Source organism: Abramis brama, assembly GCF_963993115.1.
Source record: "Abramis brama genome assembly, chromosome: 4".
NCBI lineage: Eukaryota > Metazoa > Chordata > Actinopteri > Cypriniformes > Leuciscidae > Abramis > Abramis brama.
In genome coordinates, this window is record NC_139966.1 from 14,515,143 (window position 1) to 14,533,820 (window position 18,678).

Genomic DNA, 18,678 nt, shown 5'->3' on the forward strand with positions numbered 1-18,678 from the left:
ACAGTGCTGTGATCCTGGCAATACACAGTCATCTGGGAGATCAAGGTTTCCATTCCTCAGGGCTTCACCAACGGCAGAGTTGGCAAGGGTCCCGCCATCACTGTTACGTCCATATCCACCAACATCTATTATACGGAACAGATATTTGGCATCCACAACTGTCAGAAGGACAAGAGAGAAGGTCCCCTTGTAGTTATGAAACAGAGACCCTGAGTTTGGAGGGGCCTGGATGACAACATGTTTGCCATCGATGGAACCCAAGCAGTTTGGGAAGTTCCATTGCTTTAGAAAACCTGCAGCAATGTTGCTCCAGTCCTGCTTTGATGGCACAGGCATATAGTCATCCAACAGGCACTCCCATATAGCCTGGGACACTGCCCCAACAATGCGTACCACTGTGCAGACATCCACACGGTAGCTGTAACTTATTGTTGTGAATGAGTCACCAGTGGCAAGGTAGCTGCAACAACAAAGGTAGACTGTAAAAAAAAAAAGCTGTGTGGTATTTATAAGAAAATTAATGTGAAACAAATCAATTGTGGCTACAATAACAAAAAAGAAGTAATTTTTTTTATGAAATTGGTTTTCAAAACAGATTCCCACCTCACTAACCTAACAAGTCAAGTCAAGTCATCTTCATTTATTTAGCGCTTTTAACTATGTAGATTGTTTCAAAGCAGCTTTACAGAGATAAACGTATAATTTAAGGTAACAGAGAAAACTTTTAAATACCAACATAATACAACATTTAAAAAAATAACAACAATTCTCCATTTTCTCATCTTGCAAGAAAATGTATAAAATTAACTATATTCTTCTTCTTCTTCTTCTTCTTCTTATTTATAAAAAAATATTTAATTACTCTCCCAAGTTAAACATGAGAACTATGTTTTTAAATAAACATGTAAAAGGCCTATAATGCAAAAATGACATTAAAAATCCTATAAATAATCACCGTAGGCAAATGGCAAGGCGTCCCCTTGGAATTTATAAGGTTCTATCTGACATTTTTGTCAAAATTTAGTTATTCTTATTCTGTACCACTTCTTTACATTATGTGATGTTGTTTTTTAAGTTGTGTACATTTTGGAACTTTTTATTTAGAAAATAAAAAGGTTCTTTCTACACAGTCGAATGGAATGCAAAAACTTTAAAGGTCAATATCTCAAAACTGCTCAGAACGCAGATAGAACCTTATAATTCCAAGGGGACGAAGGCGCTCGGCTGGGGGAATTGCCAGATGAAACGATGTGTTCTGCATCGTTATCCTAGGTGCCAGTATGGTCAGCAGCTTATCAAACTCTGTCTTGTTCAGTCTGAAATAACTCTGAAACAAGACATCGTCAAAATGAAGCTCCTGTACCAAACGGTAGTACTCGCTGTGTGATCTGCGGTACTGGCGTATAGGGTGTACCCAGAACCTATGGCGCCGTGTCCTTCGCATGTAAAGTAGGGTGATAATGACAATCTTCGTTCGATAGTCCATGATGACAACTGACAAACATTGCTGGATACCATTTTATAACCCAGTATTACCTAATTCCAGAATAAAAGCATATTTTACATTTATTATTTTATTTATTTGATGTTATTAAATTATTTTGCATTCAATCATTTGTTCAGATTGTAGTTTAGCTCTAGTCAATACATTCGCAAGTTTTTTTTAATAAACAGTACAGTGGAGTGACTTATTTAAAAACAGCCCTTTTTTTGAATTACGAAATTTTCAAATATCAAATAAGCCTAAAAATGTGTCAGTTGAATGATTATTTAAACATTCATAAATTATACCCTTTATTTTTTATTTTTTAGTTACTCATGTGTTTTATTTAGGTCTGTCTTGAACATTTGCTGATGAATTGTTTCATCAGTTTGAACTTTAGATGATAGATGGCGCTAATAAAGTACTTGGTTTGTGAACCACCATTAAAAAAAGAAGAGGAAACGCAAACAAGGTGGAGACATTCGTTTCGGAGGCGTGCTCCACGGTAAATTTACTCACACGCCCCAAAGTGGAGGCATAATAGCGTTGCCAGCGGCACTGAGCGGAGTTTTGCCCCTGTAGTGGACACACACCGTTAGACGGAGGCAACCGCCAAAGAAAATGAAGCAGTCTGCCAGAAATTGAGCGTCAGCGTCAGTTCTGGCAGGCCAGGTAGTCAAGACGCTGCTAATGCTGTTTGCTAAGAACACTGTCCCGTCAGCTGATCTGCTCCAGCTGAGCTGCATTAGCTCGTTAACTCCCCTCGCTGCTCAATGGCCAAAGCTCAAACAAGGCGCCCTATTTAAAGCACATTCAGTTTGCTCATACATGCTTGCTGCTCGCTTCTGCTGATCTGTACGCTGGTAAAAAGTTGTTTAATTCCTTCATCTAGCTTGTTTCTCAGAAGATGGCTTAGTCATCTCTTCATAGCATTTACACTGTAGACTGTCAAAACAGTTCAAAGTCAGATAATTCTAGGTAACAGCATGTTTTAGCTATTGCGGTCTTGAATAGTCATTTCAGTAATTAATTCATTTTTACCATAATATAAATTGCTAAATTAGGGTGGCTCAGACGACACCGTTTGAGACACTCAATTTCTGTTTTGGGGGGAATAGCTCATCTAGTCAAAATAATGTGAGAGCCCTTATGCTGCTACTGCATCCCCTCATGCTGATAATGCTGTCTCTATATGCTGCTGCTATCTCCTCATACTGCTGCTGCAGGGGACAGCAGCAGCAGTATGTTCTGATCAGATGAGTCCCCTGACCATTCATGAATTAGCAGAAGTCAGGGGACTCATCTGATCAGAACATACTGCTGCTGCTGTCCCCTGATTCTGCTAACTCATGGGTGGTCAGGACTCATCTGATTATAACATATTGCAATTATCCATATATTCGTAGATTACTAAGCATATAATTGTTAAAATAAAATCATCCTCTGTATCTCAGAGGATTGCCAGGTGTGGTTTTGTTTGGGGGGATATTTTAGCTCTCACAGTCCTAAACTGTGTGAGCGTTCCCTAATGCTGCTGCTGCTGTCCTCTGACTCTCTGCTATTTCATGGTGCTCATGAAAGGTCAGAGGACTCCCTGAACAGAGCCATACCGCCAAATTTCAATTCAGGAACATCAACTTGTTTGCAATCTATTCAATGAAAATTCTTTATTTTTATTGTCCGTGTGTTCTTGACTTAATGGACCTGACAGAAATTGAGCGTCAGCGTCAGTTCTGGCAGGCCAGGTAGTCAAGACGCTGCTAATGCTGTTTGCTAAGAACACTGTCCCGTCAGCTGATCTGCTCCAGCTGAGCTGCATTAGCTCGTTAGCTCCCCTCGCTGCTCAATGGCCAAAGCTCAAACAAGGCGCCCTATTTAAAGCACATTCAGTTTGCTCATACATGCTTGCTGCTCGCTTCTGCTGCCCGCCACCTTCCCAGCTCCTCCTTATGCATAACGTGGCATTGCTTTATGTCATGTTGCTTGCTCTGTTCACAGGGGGGATATTTTAGCTCTCACAGTCCTAAACTGTGTGAGCGTTCCCTTATGCTGCTGCTGCTGTCCTCTGACTCTCTGCTATTTCATGGTGCTCAGGAAAGGTCAGAGGACTCCCTGAACAGAGCCATACCGCCAAATTTCAATTCAGGAACATCAACTTGTTTGCAATCTATTCAATGAAAATTCTTTATTTTTATTGTCCGTGTGTTCTTGACTTAATGGACCTGACAGAAATGGGAGTGACGTATTCGCAGTGGTGTGCCGTCAGAGCCAGCAGGGCCTTCTCTGCTGGCCCTGTCAAAAAAAAAAAAAAAAAAAATTTCTATAATTAAATTAATGTGTGTCTGAACATGTCTAAATTCAATCACTGTCTATCAGTACGTTACGATTATATTTCCAGAAAGAATATGGTTATTTTTTGTGAGTCGGAGCTGTATTTTACATATGTCATCTAAACGCGGCTCCGTGGACCAGCACTAGTAGTATAGCTAGCCTTCTGTTGAAGCTGCCATTTTCCATTTGATTATAACTTTGACTGACATGTTTTATCAGCCAATCAAATTGTGATGCATATGACAGTACGCCCCAGAGGCCCAGCGATGTGCGACGGCTAGCCCGCGCTGATGTCATTGACATGGGTGGGCAGATACAATACATGTTTGTGTACAATAACAATTTTCAGGAAAAATTACATTACGATGTCCAGAAATCAATTTCATTAGTACATTGGGTCATTTTGGGTACATTTGTCATTCTAGATCTACTATTTTACTATTTCCACGTGACTAAATACATTGATACTTATATAAATTCTGTGTTCTGCGATGGTCTAGTGGTAGAGCTTTTGCCAAGCGTATCAGAGGTTCTGGGTTCAAATCCACACTCGTATAGGTTTTTTTTTTTTTTTTACCGAATATGTTCATCAGTGGTTTTATATCAAGCAGGGCGTTTGTGTGCATTTTGTTTTGTAAGATTTCAACGAATAGAAAGTCTCCGCAACGGCGATAGATTGAAGCGCGCATCTGAGTGAAAACCTATTTTTTTACAGTCTATGGTGAAAACTGTGCGCGAGCCACAAGAGAACACTGTATCCGCGCCACTGATAACAGTGGCAACGAGCACTCAGCTTGAACAACACATTTCAGCGCTAGAATGCATCTTATTCAACAAACGAAAATTAATGTCCTGCTAGTTAACCAGAGAGGTTTTATTTATTTGTATTAGGTACATCCATGTGCAAGATGTTTCAGCTCAGCTTTTATAATGTACAGTGGTGTGCGTGTGCGCTGAGGTTGAAGATCAGCTGTCTCGTCGTTGATGTTATGCAGTAGTCCATACAGTGCATGATTGTATTTTGCATGAATCTGTGTGTGTTGTTATGGCGATGGGGGGTGTTAGATCGTTACTGAAGGCCCTGACTGAAACCCCACAGTACGCTACTGCGTATTCGGCGGCAAACGTTTCATCCTCGCCAGTGGGACGCACCTATAGCCGACAGCTTAGGGCCGGCGGCAAAAAGAAGCCGTGCGGATATTTTTTGCTATCTGGGAAATTGTAGATTTTTCTGGTTAAAATTGCTATTTAAACAATATATATATATATAAAATGAACACCGGGTTTGTTGTGCCTTGTAGGCATATACTTATATGGCTGCATAAAATAATAATAATAACAATAGCCTATAGCAGGCAGCCTATAAATGGTTAAAAAACGAACACTTCAGTAACACTGCAACAGAGAAAAAAGATATGGATTATCATATGTTACTTAAAATGTTTCCATTCGTTATGACAATATGAAATGAGATTGGAGTAAATAAAAACATGAAGCCTAATGTTTGGTGCGTTTTGCGTTTCAAACGCACAGCACGAGTGACAAACTCTCAGAGAACATGCAGAGAACATTTACTGAAGCGATCGAGCCGCTCCAAACTATGAAACATTGTTACCGTATTATACATATCTACGATTGAGCTAATATCCACAAACACAGTATTTAACAGTAAACACGGTTCTAAACATTATAATATTCACCATATTAGAGTAAACACTCATACTAGCCTACTTTTATATCATGCTGTGTTTTATTATCGAACATAAAAATATCCTTGTGTCGTACATGTATATAAATTTTGCATTGAAAGGTAGCCTTCCTGTCTATAGTTCATATTTCATCATGTTTCCATCGATTTCATACATTTTAGTCTAGCAACAGTTCAACTGCAATGTGTAGTTTATGCAACAATAAAACTCTAACTAATATCATTCAGAATACATATCTTACCTTAAAATCTTTCTTGTCTTCAAATCGTGTTCTTCTTCTGAGGTAAATCCAATGTAAGCTCACAATGTAAGTCTTCCAAACTTGACGAAAAGCAGAGGAATGATGAGGTTTGGTGCTTTGTTTTTGAGGTAATAAGGGCGTCGGGTTCCTTCACATGGACGATTTGCATGTCAATCTCTTTTGCGCGTGTGGGCGTGGTCACATTAAAACTAATGACCAAGCGCTTGAGAAACTGGACATCTTATTGGTTTCATACAAATGACTTAAACAGAGAATATTTGTTTTCGTTTTGAATCAGATCAGTTAAAAGTACACACTTAAATGTTTATAAAGATGTATTGCTCATGCATGTGTGATAAGTATTCGTTGAGTTTTGTTTCAGTATATAGATGTGCTCAAGAAAAAAAAAGTTCACCGAGACGGAGAGGCAGAAAGCACACCCTGTATATTTTCTTTATTTTACAAAAGCACAATGTTTTGTTTTGATTGTAAGTGGACACATACAAAAGTAGACATCTCACAGATTCTTTTTTCTGTATGACCAAGTCTATTGTGCTACTATGTGAAGAAGATCCAGCAAAACGTGCTGACCCCAGATGGTTGTCAAGCCATTTCTTTTTTACATCTTCAATTGAGCTCAGTTCACAGAGATCGCCTTTCATGCTTCTGTTCTGTTGGTGGCTTTAAAACCACTGGAAAAACTACTAAATATTATGCCTCGTTTGGCATTTACCTGTTGCAGTAGAATTTCTATTTCAGAATTACTGAAGTTGTTTTTTCGTTTGGTGATCGGTGGACCATCACCGTCTGTGCATCTTTTGGACATCCTCCAACTTTTCTTGCACACGGCCCTGAAGTGTCATGTCCTTATATGGGAATTTGCGGGCGTTTTCTTATGCTAATTAGGAACAACTGGCACACGCTTTCAATTACAAAGACGTGGGATTCATCAATCCTAAGAACACAGGTGCGAACAATTCTGTTGTTTAAGAGCATGTCATGAATCCGACGTAGACTTTTCTTAGGAAGTTTATTAAGTACAAAGTTAAGAAAATTCTTTGGAAGATATTGGTGAATGAGGCCCATAGACATCTGTCAAGCTGACACTGCTGTAACAGTGGATATTAATAATGATCATAGTTATGCAGCTTCAACTGTTATATGTGCAAAATGTGACTGCTTTCAGGAAGATCACGGCTACAACCTAGAGTCTCTGAGGGCTTTGAAATCAGTCCACAGAGCAAGTTTTAAAATAAAATACAGGAAAAGGCTTAGAAGCCAAAAGTCCAGGTGTGCTTAACTCACAACATGTCACAACTCCTTTTGAAACTGGTTCTACTAGTTTTCTGAAAAAGTTCTGTTTTAACAGGTTTAAGTTCTGAAGAAACCTCCCCCTCCACAGTCCTTTATGAAAATGCTAATTTAAAGGAGTTTCAAAGTAAGTTCTGCTCATGACGGTTCAAGTTCAGTGGAGGAACAAGGAACACCAATCGTCATTATTCATGGTTAGTAAATACTACTTTATAAAATACTTATAGATATAGATTTAGAAGTGTCATGTATGGATTAACATTGATCTAGACTTAATATACAGCACTGATACATTGTTTATACAGAACTCCACGAAACTCAAAGCAAGTATTTGCATTGCAGATTTAAACAACACAGCTTTCTGAAGCCTCATTTGTCTCTGTATCTCTCTTCATAAATAGCCTCATTCATCTCAGAACATTTATTTCTCATTTAGATTGGGACTGTCCCGATATCAGATTTTTCACTAGATGATTGCCGTGGCCAAAATGATTAATGATAAAAATATATTTTGAGATTGCAATAGACGTGAAGGACTATAATACGTTAACCCTTAGGGGTCCAACGTGTTTTGACATGTCCTAACATTTGTGCTTTTGTCAGTTGCTTATAAACATATTAATGGCAAAGGTATAATTACACTCTATTTAGCACAAACAGGGCTACCATAATATGTGAGCAACATGAATGTACATGTTTGTATTTTTGAGGGAATAATGTTTATGCATGGTTATTGAAAAAACTAAAAATTTAAGTTTCTGAAATAAGGCCACAAAATACTAAACATGTGTCCACAAGACTTGTGATTAATGAATGTTTTCGCCTACAGTTTTTGCTTAGATGATGTTAAAATCATCCTCCCTACTCATTCACATAAAACAATACATTGATTTAAACTTTGTAAGACACTTTTTGTTTAGAAAGGCAATATGTGTGGGGGCATGAATAATGATGTGATTCACACCCGAGAAGACAATGACATTTCTAGTATTTAGAAATTTCGAGTAATATTTCATATTTTTCCTCTCCCCAAATGTGTCACTAACGATGTAATGAGAAGGCTTATGTTGACCTATTAGGATTTTGTTTACATCTACCTTGTTAATATTTTCTGCTATTTTAAAAGGTTTTCACATGTAAATCAACAACAATTACAATATTTGTATGTAATCTTTCTTTGTAAATGTAATCTTTCTTTGTAAAAAGCATAAAGTTTATTGTATGTATTTCAAAGTTAAGGTTTCATTAGTTTGAAATTATATTGGAACAAACACTATAATAACATCTTAGTTGATCATTCAATATACCCACTTTATTTTTGACAAAATACCCCATACTATATATTTAACATGAGTAGAAATTGGCAAACAAAAGCTTCACTGATGTAGCAGTAGTCTATTTTACAGTAAAAACTTTATAATCTATACAAAACTGGTCAACAAAATCGTGTCTAAACATTCATATTCCATCTGTAACATTGTTTTTATGATATATTAATATATGGCATTTAAATGTTAATTAGCAGTTTAATACGTTGCTTATACAAAGACATTTTATTTCAGCATGTTTCAGTCTATTTTCACTCATCTCAGTATAGCAATATAGTTTGGGAAAAGCTAAACTAGTAGATGTGTTCGTTCATGTAAAATAGCATGTTTACTAATGCAAGTGCCTGTAGTAAATAACAGTGCACATCTGTGCTGTTCATTCACACATAGACACACGATTCATATTTAAACAGTCTTTTTGTGGTTTATAGACACAATTCCATATTGCGATTAGAACAAAGTCCTTAAGAATAAAGAACTTACTATTCACAATAATAATAATAATTAATAATAATTCATTACATTTATATAGCGCTTTTCTAGGCACTCAAAGCGCTTTACATAGAAGGGGGAATCTCCTCAACCACCACCAATGTGCAGCATCCACTTGGATGATGCGACGGCAGCCATATTGCGCCAGAACGCCCACCACACACCAGCTTACTGGTGGAGAGGAGACAGAGTGATGAAGCCAATCAGTATGTGGGGATGATTAGGAGGGCATGATGGACAGAGGCCACTGGGCAAATTTGGCCAGGATGCCGGGGTTACACCCCTACTCTTTCGAAAGACATCCTAGGATTTTTAATGACCACAGAGAGTCAGGACCTCGGTTTTACGTCTCATCCGAAGGACGTAAAATCCTCAGCTAGATCCGTTGCTCCTCGAAGTGAAACTGAAACCAGCACTTCTGAGGTCAAATTTTCCAGGATTATATTAATATTACACTATTATTATTCCTCACAGCGTTGCAAGACGACGTAAAGTGCATGAATGGCCGTTGACAGGTTTGCATGGATCGCCTCAGATCATTTGCGTTTCAATAGTGTTTCTACGCTCTCCGCAGGCGTGTTCACATTAGCAGATGAGTTGCCATGAGAACAACTGACATCTCTCTCTTTTCATACAGATTACATAAACAGAGATTACTTGTTTTCGTTCTGAATTAGATAATTTAAAAGCAGAGAATTAAATGTTCATAAAGATAAATTGCTCATGTCTGTGTGACTAGTATTCGTTGAGTTTTAAGTTTAGAGACGTGCTCCAGAAAAAAAAGTTAACGGAGATGGAGAGGCAGAAAGCACACCCTGTTTAGTTTTTGTAAGTGGACACACAAAAAAGTAGACATTTAACAGTTTATTTTTTAATATTATATATTTCTTATGTTTGTATGACCATAAATGACATAAATGAGTATTTTAAGTCTATTTTGCTGCTATGTGAAGAAAATCCAGCAAAACGCGCTGGAGCGTATGTTGACCACAGAGGGATAAGAGCTCAAGTACTGCGGATCTAAACCATTTAGTACCTTGTAAGTAATCAGCAATATTTAAAAATGTATACAATGTTTAATAGGGAGCCAATGCAGTGTTGACTGAACCAGGCTAACATGGTCATATTTACTGTCACGTAACGGCGGAAGTAATTGCAAGTAAAAGGCTCTTTAATTAGAACAATGGTTGACTCAGGCTGTATCACAGCAGATTGCCGACAGCAGACAGCAGCAGAGCGGTGATGCAGGGATTGAGATGGGCAATCTCCGGGGTAGGAAGTATCCGAGTGGTGAGATGGTGAACGAAGAAAATCAGAGTTCAGAGAACGGGAACACACGAGGAGAACAGGGAACAGGCAGTGACACCAGGAAGCTTCAACAACAATCTGACAAACATTCGTCTTGAAAGACAAGGCATTAAATAGGCTGGCTGATGGAATGAGGGAATCAGGTAATCAGCGGTAACGCCCACACGAAACACTCAGTACGAACACTACACACACAAACACACAAGACGAGAGAGAGACAGTGGATCTAACAACCGTGTCATTTACTGGTTCTAATAAAAACTCTAGTTTCGCGTTTTGGATGAACTGGACTTTATTAAGCATGCAGGGCAACAACCCAGTAAAGCATTACAATAATCTAGCCTTCAGGTCATGAACTAAATGTTCCACATTTTTCATTGAAAGCATATGTCGTAATTTCGACATATTTTTAAGATGTAAGATGCGTTTTTACAGATGCTAGAAACGTGGCTTCCAAGTGAAAGATTGGTATCAAAGAGCACACCCAGGTTCCTAACCGACGACGAAGACTTGACAGAGCAGCCATCAAGTGTTAGACAGTATTCTAGGTTATTACGTATTTTTTCGCCCAATAATTAGAAACTCTGTTTTTTTTCAGAATTAAGTAGTAGGGAATGGCTAGTCATCCAAATTTTTATATCAACCATGCATTTCGTTAATTTTGTGAATTTGTTAGTTTCGTCGGGGCGCTAAGAAATATAGAGCTGAGTAGATTTTCACAATGACTTTTGGAAATTCCAGTTGTACTAAATTACAGGGTGAAACTTGAGCTAAATGCACAATTTCAATTTTGAACCACTGACCAAATCAAATCCTTACAGATGTGTCTTTAATGTGGTTGATTATTCCTGGGACAACAAACTGCTGTTCATGAGCAGTGTATGTCACTACAGAAATTATTCTCATTTAAATGATAGTTCATGGCATTTGACTGCATACAACAGTACTGATTATAGATATCAGTTTGCTCGTAATGTGCATCTGTAGGGAATAAGTGTTCCTGGTGCCTTGAAAGGAAGAATGTAGTGAGCAAGTCTAAGCCAGATGTGTGAAATTTCCAGATGTGACAAAAAACTCTTCTAACAATGAGAAATCAATACACTCGTTGTTCTAATGACACAAACTTTGTTTGTGGTAACAAATCTCATCTATTCTTTTGTAAGGGATTTTAAGGCAGATGTTATTTGGTTTATCTATTACTGGCAATGTGAGTAATGTCAGAGGATAGGATTGTGTAAAACATCATTTAATCATAACACAGACCAAGAATTGAATCTCTGAAACTGAAAATATGATCAATTTACAGAATGAAGGTACAGACACTACATGTGTCATGATTCTGCCATCTTGTTCTTGATTTTCTCTTGTCTTGTGGCAGAATCATGACAGACCCATGTTTTATGTTCACACACATGGCCTTTTGCTGGCCATGTGCTTGTGTTGTCTCGTTCCTTGCCCCGCCCCCCTTGTTATCCTCGTTTAGTCATCATTGCTTTACCCTTGTCACCTGTTTCCCTCATTAGTTTCTCCCTATTTAATCCTCTTGTGTTTGCTGTCCTGTGCTGGTTCATTGTCATTCATTATGTGAAACCAACCGTGAGTAACCTGTTGAAAGTCTTGTGAAGAGTTTGATCCTGTCTTAGCTATTAGTTTATTGTTCAGTTTTCTGTCTGAGTCTTAGTCTAGTCTTGTTAGTCTAATATAGTTGATCCTGTCTTGTTTTGCCCCCTCGTGGGTTTTGTTTTCCCTGTTTTTCTGTAATAAACGTAAATTCACTTGCATACAGTCTGCATTTGGGTTCATCTCCTTGCACCATCATAACAACATGAGGCGTTTGTGGCCTTAGCAAAAACACTATTGCTGACATTTCAGTGGAAGTGCATGTAATGAGGAAGGTTGTTTTACAAAATTGAATGGCTCTTGATATTTTGTTACGATATTTGTTACGATATTTTGTTACGAATATATTGATATTTTGAGTGTTGTTCATATATCCCAGACAACACTGGAAAAGCAGTGAACAATTTAGCTAGAGTTCTGCATGAACATGTAACTAAACTTAATACAGATCATGTCTCTGAGTGGGACACATGGTTTGGATCAGTGTTGGGGCCAATGTGGAATCATTTGAAAGCCCCTTTATTAGTTACAGTTTCAGGAGTTACAGTTACAGTTTGATCATGATCATGAAAGTTGAATTGCAATGCTCTTGCAATGCATTGTTGTTCTTATGATTGTTGGGTTTGAAGGGATCTTTGTCTTCATGAGTTAGAGGTGAGAGTGTCTCCATTTCAAGGTTTTTAGCGTCACAGGACAATGTTGTAAATCAAGAATTTTCCATTGTTTTTCCCTTGATATAATCACACTTGTTGGAATTGTACTGGTCAGGCAAAGTGTAGCATCCAGATGAAGTCACAGTTTTAAAACATACACAACTAAGATTATTCAATAAACTCTTGAATAAGAATAAACTTATCACTTTGTCTCCTGCTTCTGCTCTTCCCTGACTTTCTCAGTCAAACTCTCAAGCTGATAGATGACTTAGGGCATTTTTACACTGGCAGTTTAGGTCGGAACAGTGCACGGTTTGCAAGAAAAGTTGCTGATGTGAAAGATGTCATGTGGAACCGGGTGTGCACCGGGGTACCGAACCCGACACTACCTGAAGGAGGTGGTATGAGCTCGGTTTCACTCGAACTGTGCCGCAATTCGTGTGAATGTAAAGGCATCACTGACTCAGGTGCACACTTGTTCAGGAAGTAAAGTAACCTGCGCATGCGTTTTAGCCGATTACGATGTACACTGAACAAAATTATAAACGCAACACTTTTGTTTTTGCCCCCATTTTTCATGAGCTGAACTCAACGATCTAAGACGTTTTCTATGTACACAAAAGGTCTATTTCTCTAAAATATTGTTCACAAATCTGTCTAAATCTGTGTTAGTGAGCACTTCTCCTTTGCCGAGATAATCCATCCACCTCACAGATGTGGCATATCAAAATGCTGATTAGACAGCATGATTATTGCACAGGTGTGCCTTAGGCTGTGCACAATAAAAGGCCACTCTAAAATGTGCAGATTTACTGTATTGGGGGTGTCCGGGGGGCTCCGAAAACCAGTCAGTATCAGGTGTGACCACCAATTGCCTCACGCAGTGCAATACATCTTCTTCGCATCGAGTTGATCAGGTTGTTGATTGTTGCCTATGGAAAGTTGATCCACTCCTCTTCAACGGTTGTGCGAAGTTGCTGGATATTGGCAGTACCTGGAACACACTGTCGTATACGCCGATCCAGAGCATCCCAAACATGCTTAATGGGTGACATGTCCGGTAAGTATGCTGGCCATGCAAGAACTGGGATGTTTTCAGCTTCCAGGAATTGTGTACAGATCCTTGCAACATGGGGCAACATGAGGGGATGGTCGTGGATGAATGGCACAACAATGGGCCTCAGGATCTTGTTACTGGATCTTGTCACTCTGTGCATTCAAAATGCCATCAATAATCGTTGTCCATAACATACGCCTGCCCATACCATAACCCCACCGCCACCATGGGCCACTCGATCCACAACACTGACATCAGCAAACCGCTCACCCACATGACGCTACACACGCTGTCTGCCATCTGCCCTGTACAGTAGTGATGAGTCGTTCATGAACGATCCGTTCATTGAGTCTGTCACGTGACAAATGAACGAAAGACTCAGAAGGTAAAGTAATTATTTATGTTCCCTGTAAAAAAAAATTTGACTGCATTATAATGATTTCTTAATTCAGAATAAGATCAAGATTGCGTAGGTGGATGTGTTCGGAGAATTTGCCTGTTAAAAGTATAACATTTAAAGCCCCTTAAATGAACTAAATGACTTGAAAAAAGATTCATTCATTTTGATGAACAAGATCGAACAAGAGAGTCAGTAAAATGATCCGGACCTACCATCACTACTGTACAGTGAAAACCGGGATTCATCTGTGAAGAGAACACCTCTCCAAAGTGCCAGACGGCAGACGCCATCGAATGTGAGCATTTGCCCACTCAAGTCGGTTACGATGACGAACTGCAGTCAGGTCGAGACCCCGATGAGGATGACGAGCATGCAGATGAGCTTCCCTGAGACGGTTTCTGACAGTTTGTGAAGAAATTCTTTGGTTATGCAAACCGATTGTTGCAGCAGCTGTCCGGGTGGCTGGTCTTAGACGATCTTGGAGGTGAAGATACTGGATGTGGAGGTCCTGGGCTACAGGTGGTCTGCGCTTGTGAGGCCGGTTTGATTTACTGCCAAATTCTCTGAAACGCCTTTGGAAACGGCTTATGGTAGAGAAATGAACATTCAATTCATGGGCAACAGCTCTGGTGGACATTCCTGCAGTCAGCATGCCAATTGCATGCTCTCTCAAAACTTGCAACATCTGTGGCATTTTGCTGTGTGATAAAACTGCACATTTTAGAGTGTCCTTTTATGGCCAGCCTAAGGCACACCTGTGCAATAATCATGCTGTCTAATCAGCATCTTGATATGCCACACCTGTGAGGTGGATGGATTATCTCGGCAAAGGAGAAGTGCTCACTAAGACAGATTTGTGAACAATATTTGAGAGAAATAGGCATAGATCTTTGAGTTCAGCTCATGAAAAATGGGGGCAAAAACAATTGTCAATCCACTGTCTCCTCTAAAGATTCAATTTGCAAGCAGCAGAAAGTGCCTTCATACGACACATATATATAGTAAACCCAAGTGTTGTTTACTCAGCTGGGCACAATAGCACCAAATTAATAAAAAAACACTACAGCTGTGTCCCAATGTGAAGGCTGCATCCTTAGAAGGACGCACCATGTAGCCTTCGAAGGATTTCCTAATTGTGCAACCAGGTGTTCCCGATCACCGCTCCTGGCGCCAAGCAACGGTGCAAGAAGACAGCTGCCATCCTGATAATTAATTTGATATAATTGAGTAAACAGTTATGGAGCCAGAATTGGCTATTGTCATTTTTATGTTTTATATTTTACTGGAGGACATGTTGAGGATGTTTCAGCCCTGGCGCTGCCAGGTTATGTATTTTCGGTTTAGCCCTGTTTGAATATAAAACCCAATTGAATATAAAAAAGTCCAGTATTTCTCCCGCTCGTCATCGGCAGCTGTCATTGTTGCCAGGCGACAAGATCAATCCACCATAGGCTAGACCGGTCCGAGCGCTTCAGATGTGCCCTTTGATATGGGACGCAGCTGTAGTTAGCAACAATTTGTTAATATTGTGACAATAGGCCTACATTTTGTTACTTTCATTTTCGGAACTGCATACTTCATTAACTATTCACGTACAAATGTGAAGTAACCTACTGAAGTACTTTTTTTCCCTCACATCACAATATGTTTTTACATTAAACTACACAAAAGTATATACTGTAGTTTAAATGTAACAACCTTGAAAATATACAGAAGTAAAATGCAACATACGCAGTAATGCAGTAGTACCCTAATATAAATGCAAAACCATCATAAAAACCATGACAAGGAGTTTTTTCCCCCTGCAGAATACATACCCATTGTTTTACTCTTGATACTTTAAGTACATTAGAGTATGCAAGATAATTTTGCTTAACTAAGGTTTTGTAGTTTTTCCCCAATGCAGTAGTTTTTAAAAGTACTTTTTTCAGAAAGCCATCGATTGAATCAGCCCTGCAAACCTGTTGGTAGACAACTTAGTGGATAGTGGAAATATGCACTTAAACACTCTGGAGACCATCCCAGATGATGTCCCACCAGCAGAAGGCCTTACCAGGGGCAACCCATCCCGGTCCAGCAGCACCACCAGGGTTGCCTCACTGTTATGCTCATTAAAAGTCTACATAGTTTTTTTCTTATTTTATGTACTGTAAATTTAAATGTTTATGTGGATTTTGTTATGTTTAACGTATGTTGTAAATAGTTGGTAAAAGTACTTTAATGTAGCCTATAGAGCAAATGATTTTCATTTACCAATTTTATTTGAAAAAAAAAAAAAGGTATAGAAGAATTTGTTTCATGTAGAAATTATGTCCAGAACAATTCATTCTCTTTTATTTACACATTTAAAGTTGCATAAAAATAATGTACAGAATTTCTTTCCTTTTAAAAAATAAAAGTGAAAAAAAGTTAATATATATTTTTCAATAATTCTCTCAAGAAGAGAAAACAGCCTGTCCATCCTCTCCCTTCTTTTCTGTGCTCTCCTCGCCTCTGCCTCCGTCTCTAGTTTCTTCTCTAGTCTTCTTTGATGAAGTCCAAAAACTCATCCTCTGTCTCGCCGCCTTCGTGCTGGTGCTCCTGCTGGTGTGGTTCCTGCTGCTGGTGGTGCTAGTGCTGGTGCTGCTGCAGGTGCTGCTGCCTCTGGCTCCTCCTCACCGTGGGCACCCACTGCTGAACTCGGCCCTGGTGTGTCCTCAGGGATTGAGGCAATGACGACAGGGGGGTTGGTGCAATGCCTCTGTCCCAACACCTCATCCATGAGGATAAACTAGGGCCAAGTTTCAGCACTGGGTTTCCCACTCACGCCCTCACCTGTCCCAGGACACTTGCAATCCTAAGGGCAGAGCAAATGAACCATGGCTTGTTAACAACAACAGCACTACATTTCAGCAAAGATGTGTGTATTAATTAACTTTAAAATATTAAAGGTTGTTTGTGGTCTTTTGATGACAGACAGTGATTCTCCACATAGTTTCACTCTTATGTCACAAGTCCTTTTAAAAAAACTGATTCTATTAGTTTTCAGAGAAAGTTCTGGTATATCAGTAAAACAAGCTGATGTTTTATTTATTGCTGGCAGAGTATCCGAGGAAACACTTCTGGAAAGGGGGGTTGGGAGCAACAGCTAATTTTCATTTAAAGAGACACAAAAACAGCACATTTTTGGTTCCACTCAAAAAGGGGCATGTAACGAGGTTAAATGTGGGAAGAAGAAGGCGGGAACCGGTGAACATTCGAACACATTTTAATGCCAAAAATAAAACGAATACAAAACAAAAGTAAGTATCTGTCACATCAAATAAAACATAAACATCAATAAAAAATTTTAAGGAATTTCAGTCTATCAGAAAAACAGACAAGATAGATAGATACAGAGGTTTTAGGGTGTTGATATGCAGTTGCTAGAGTACTCGGGGTGGAAGTAGGGTGTTGCTATGCTGTTGCTAGGGTACTCATTACTATCATGTTTCAGATAGATACCATGCAAGGAGCATTATAGGACCCCTTTAACAGATTAGTTTGGATGAGAGTCCTGATCTGATCACAGATTCATTTCATAATCAAAATAAAATGTGAGAGCTTAGGTCCACATGTTAAGAGTGAAACTAATTAAGATCTTTTTCTTTTTATCCTGCAGCTGTGAATCTGTGAAGGACAATGGTATCTGTTAAAGTTGAAGATCTGCTTGAGAAATCACTGAGTGAACTGGAAGAAGTTGAACAAAAGAAGTTTAAGTGGCACTTAAAGAATGATCATGAGTGTATAACAAAGTCTGAAATGGAGAAAGCAGACATCTTAGATACAGTGGATAAGATAGTAGGACATTTTAGGCCAGCAGAAGCTGTGAAGATCACAGTAGAGATCCTGAGGAAGATGAACCAGAATCTTCTGGCTGAGCAGCTGGAGAACAATCACAAGCAAGGTAACGTTTAATTCACAGTGACTCTAATGTGATTGACTGTTTACCACTGTGATGGTTTGAATTGAACTTTGCTCTTTGCTCTGCTGATGTGTTTGTGTGACATATGTTTCCCAGTGAGTGATCCTCTCTCACACACACACACAGGTCAGGCTGAAGGCAATATGAAGACATCGTCAGCTGGTGGAGCTCATTCAGAAGAGATCAGGGGTAAATAATCCCTGTCTGTACATGGAAATAATAAAATATAACAGCAAGCAACAATTACAGGGCCAAGGTCATGATTTTATGAACGGTTAAATAGTTTATAATTGTCTTAAACCCTGAATTAAAACTTCTACAAGCAACTTCCACATACGCAGAGTCATTGCAATAACCCCAACCTAACCCTAATAGAGTCTCATGTCTTGTTTGGTGTGCTAGATGTCAATGGTTTGATCAAAAAGCTTTTAACTATTTGGTCAGCATGGCCTTAAAGGAATAGTTTACTTAAAAATGAAAATTCTGTCATTTACTCACCCTCAAGTTGTGAGGTAAGTTATGAAGTTGAAGATATTTTGAAGAATGTCAGTAACAAAAAAGTTGATGGGTTCCATTGACTTCCATAGTAGGAAAAAAATATGTTCATACAGGTTTGAAACAACTTGAGGGTGAGTAAATGATGACAGAATTTTCATTTTTAAGTGAACTAAGTTGATGAGTCCAATAGTGACAATCCAATAAATGCTCTGGAAGGAATTTGATTTTTTTTATTTTATTTTTTTATTAAAACCAATTGCATTCACGTCAGCATTAGTCAAGGCATTTCCATCACCATATATGT

At 38.9% G+C, this 18,678-nt stretch overlaps 1 protein-coding gene across 1 annotated transcript in view; it reads left to right on the forward strand.

Annotated features, from left to right (window-relative positions):
• LOC311081638 (NLR family CARD domain-containing protein 3-like) overlaps nt 1–18,678 on the forward strand; it is a gene marked incomplete at its 5' end in the record, with an annotated part of 124,778 nt that overhangs the window by 82,374 nt on the left and 23,726 nt on the right. The window lies entirely within an intron of this gene.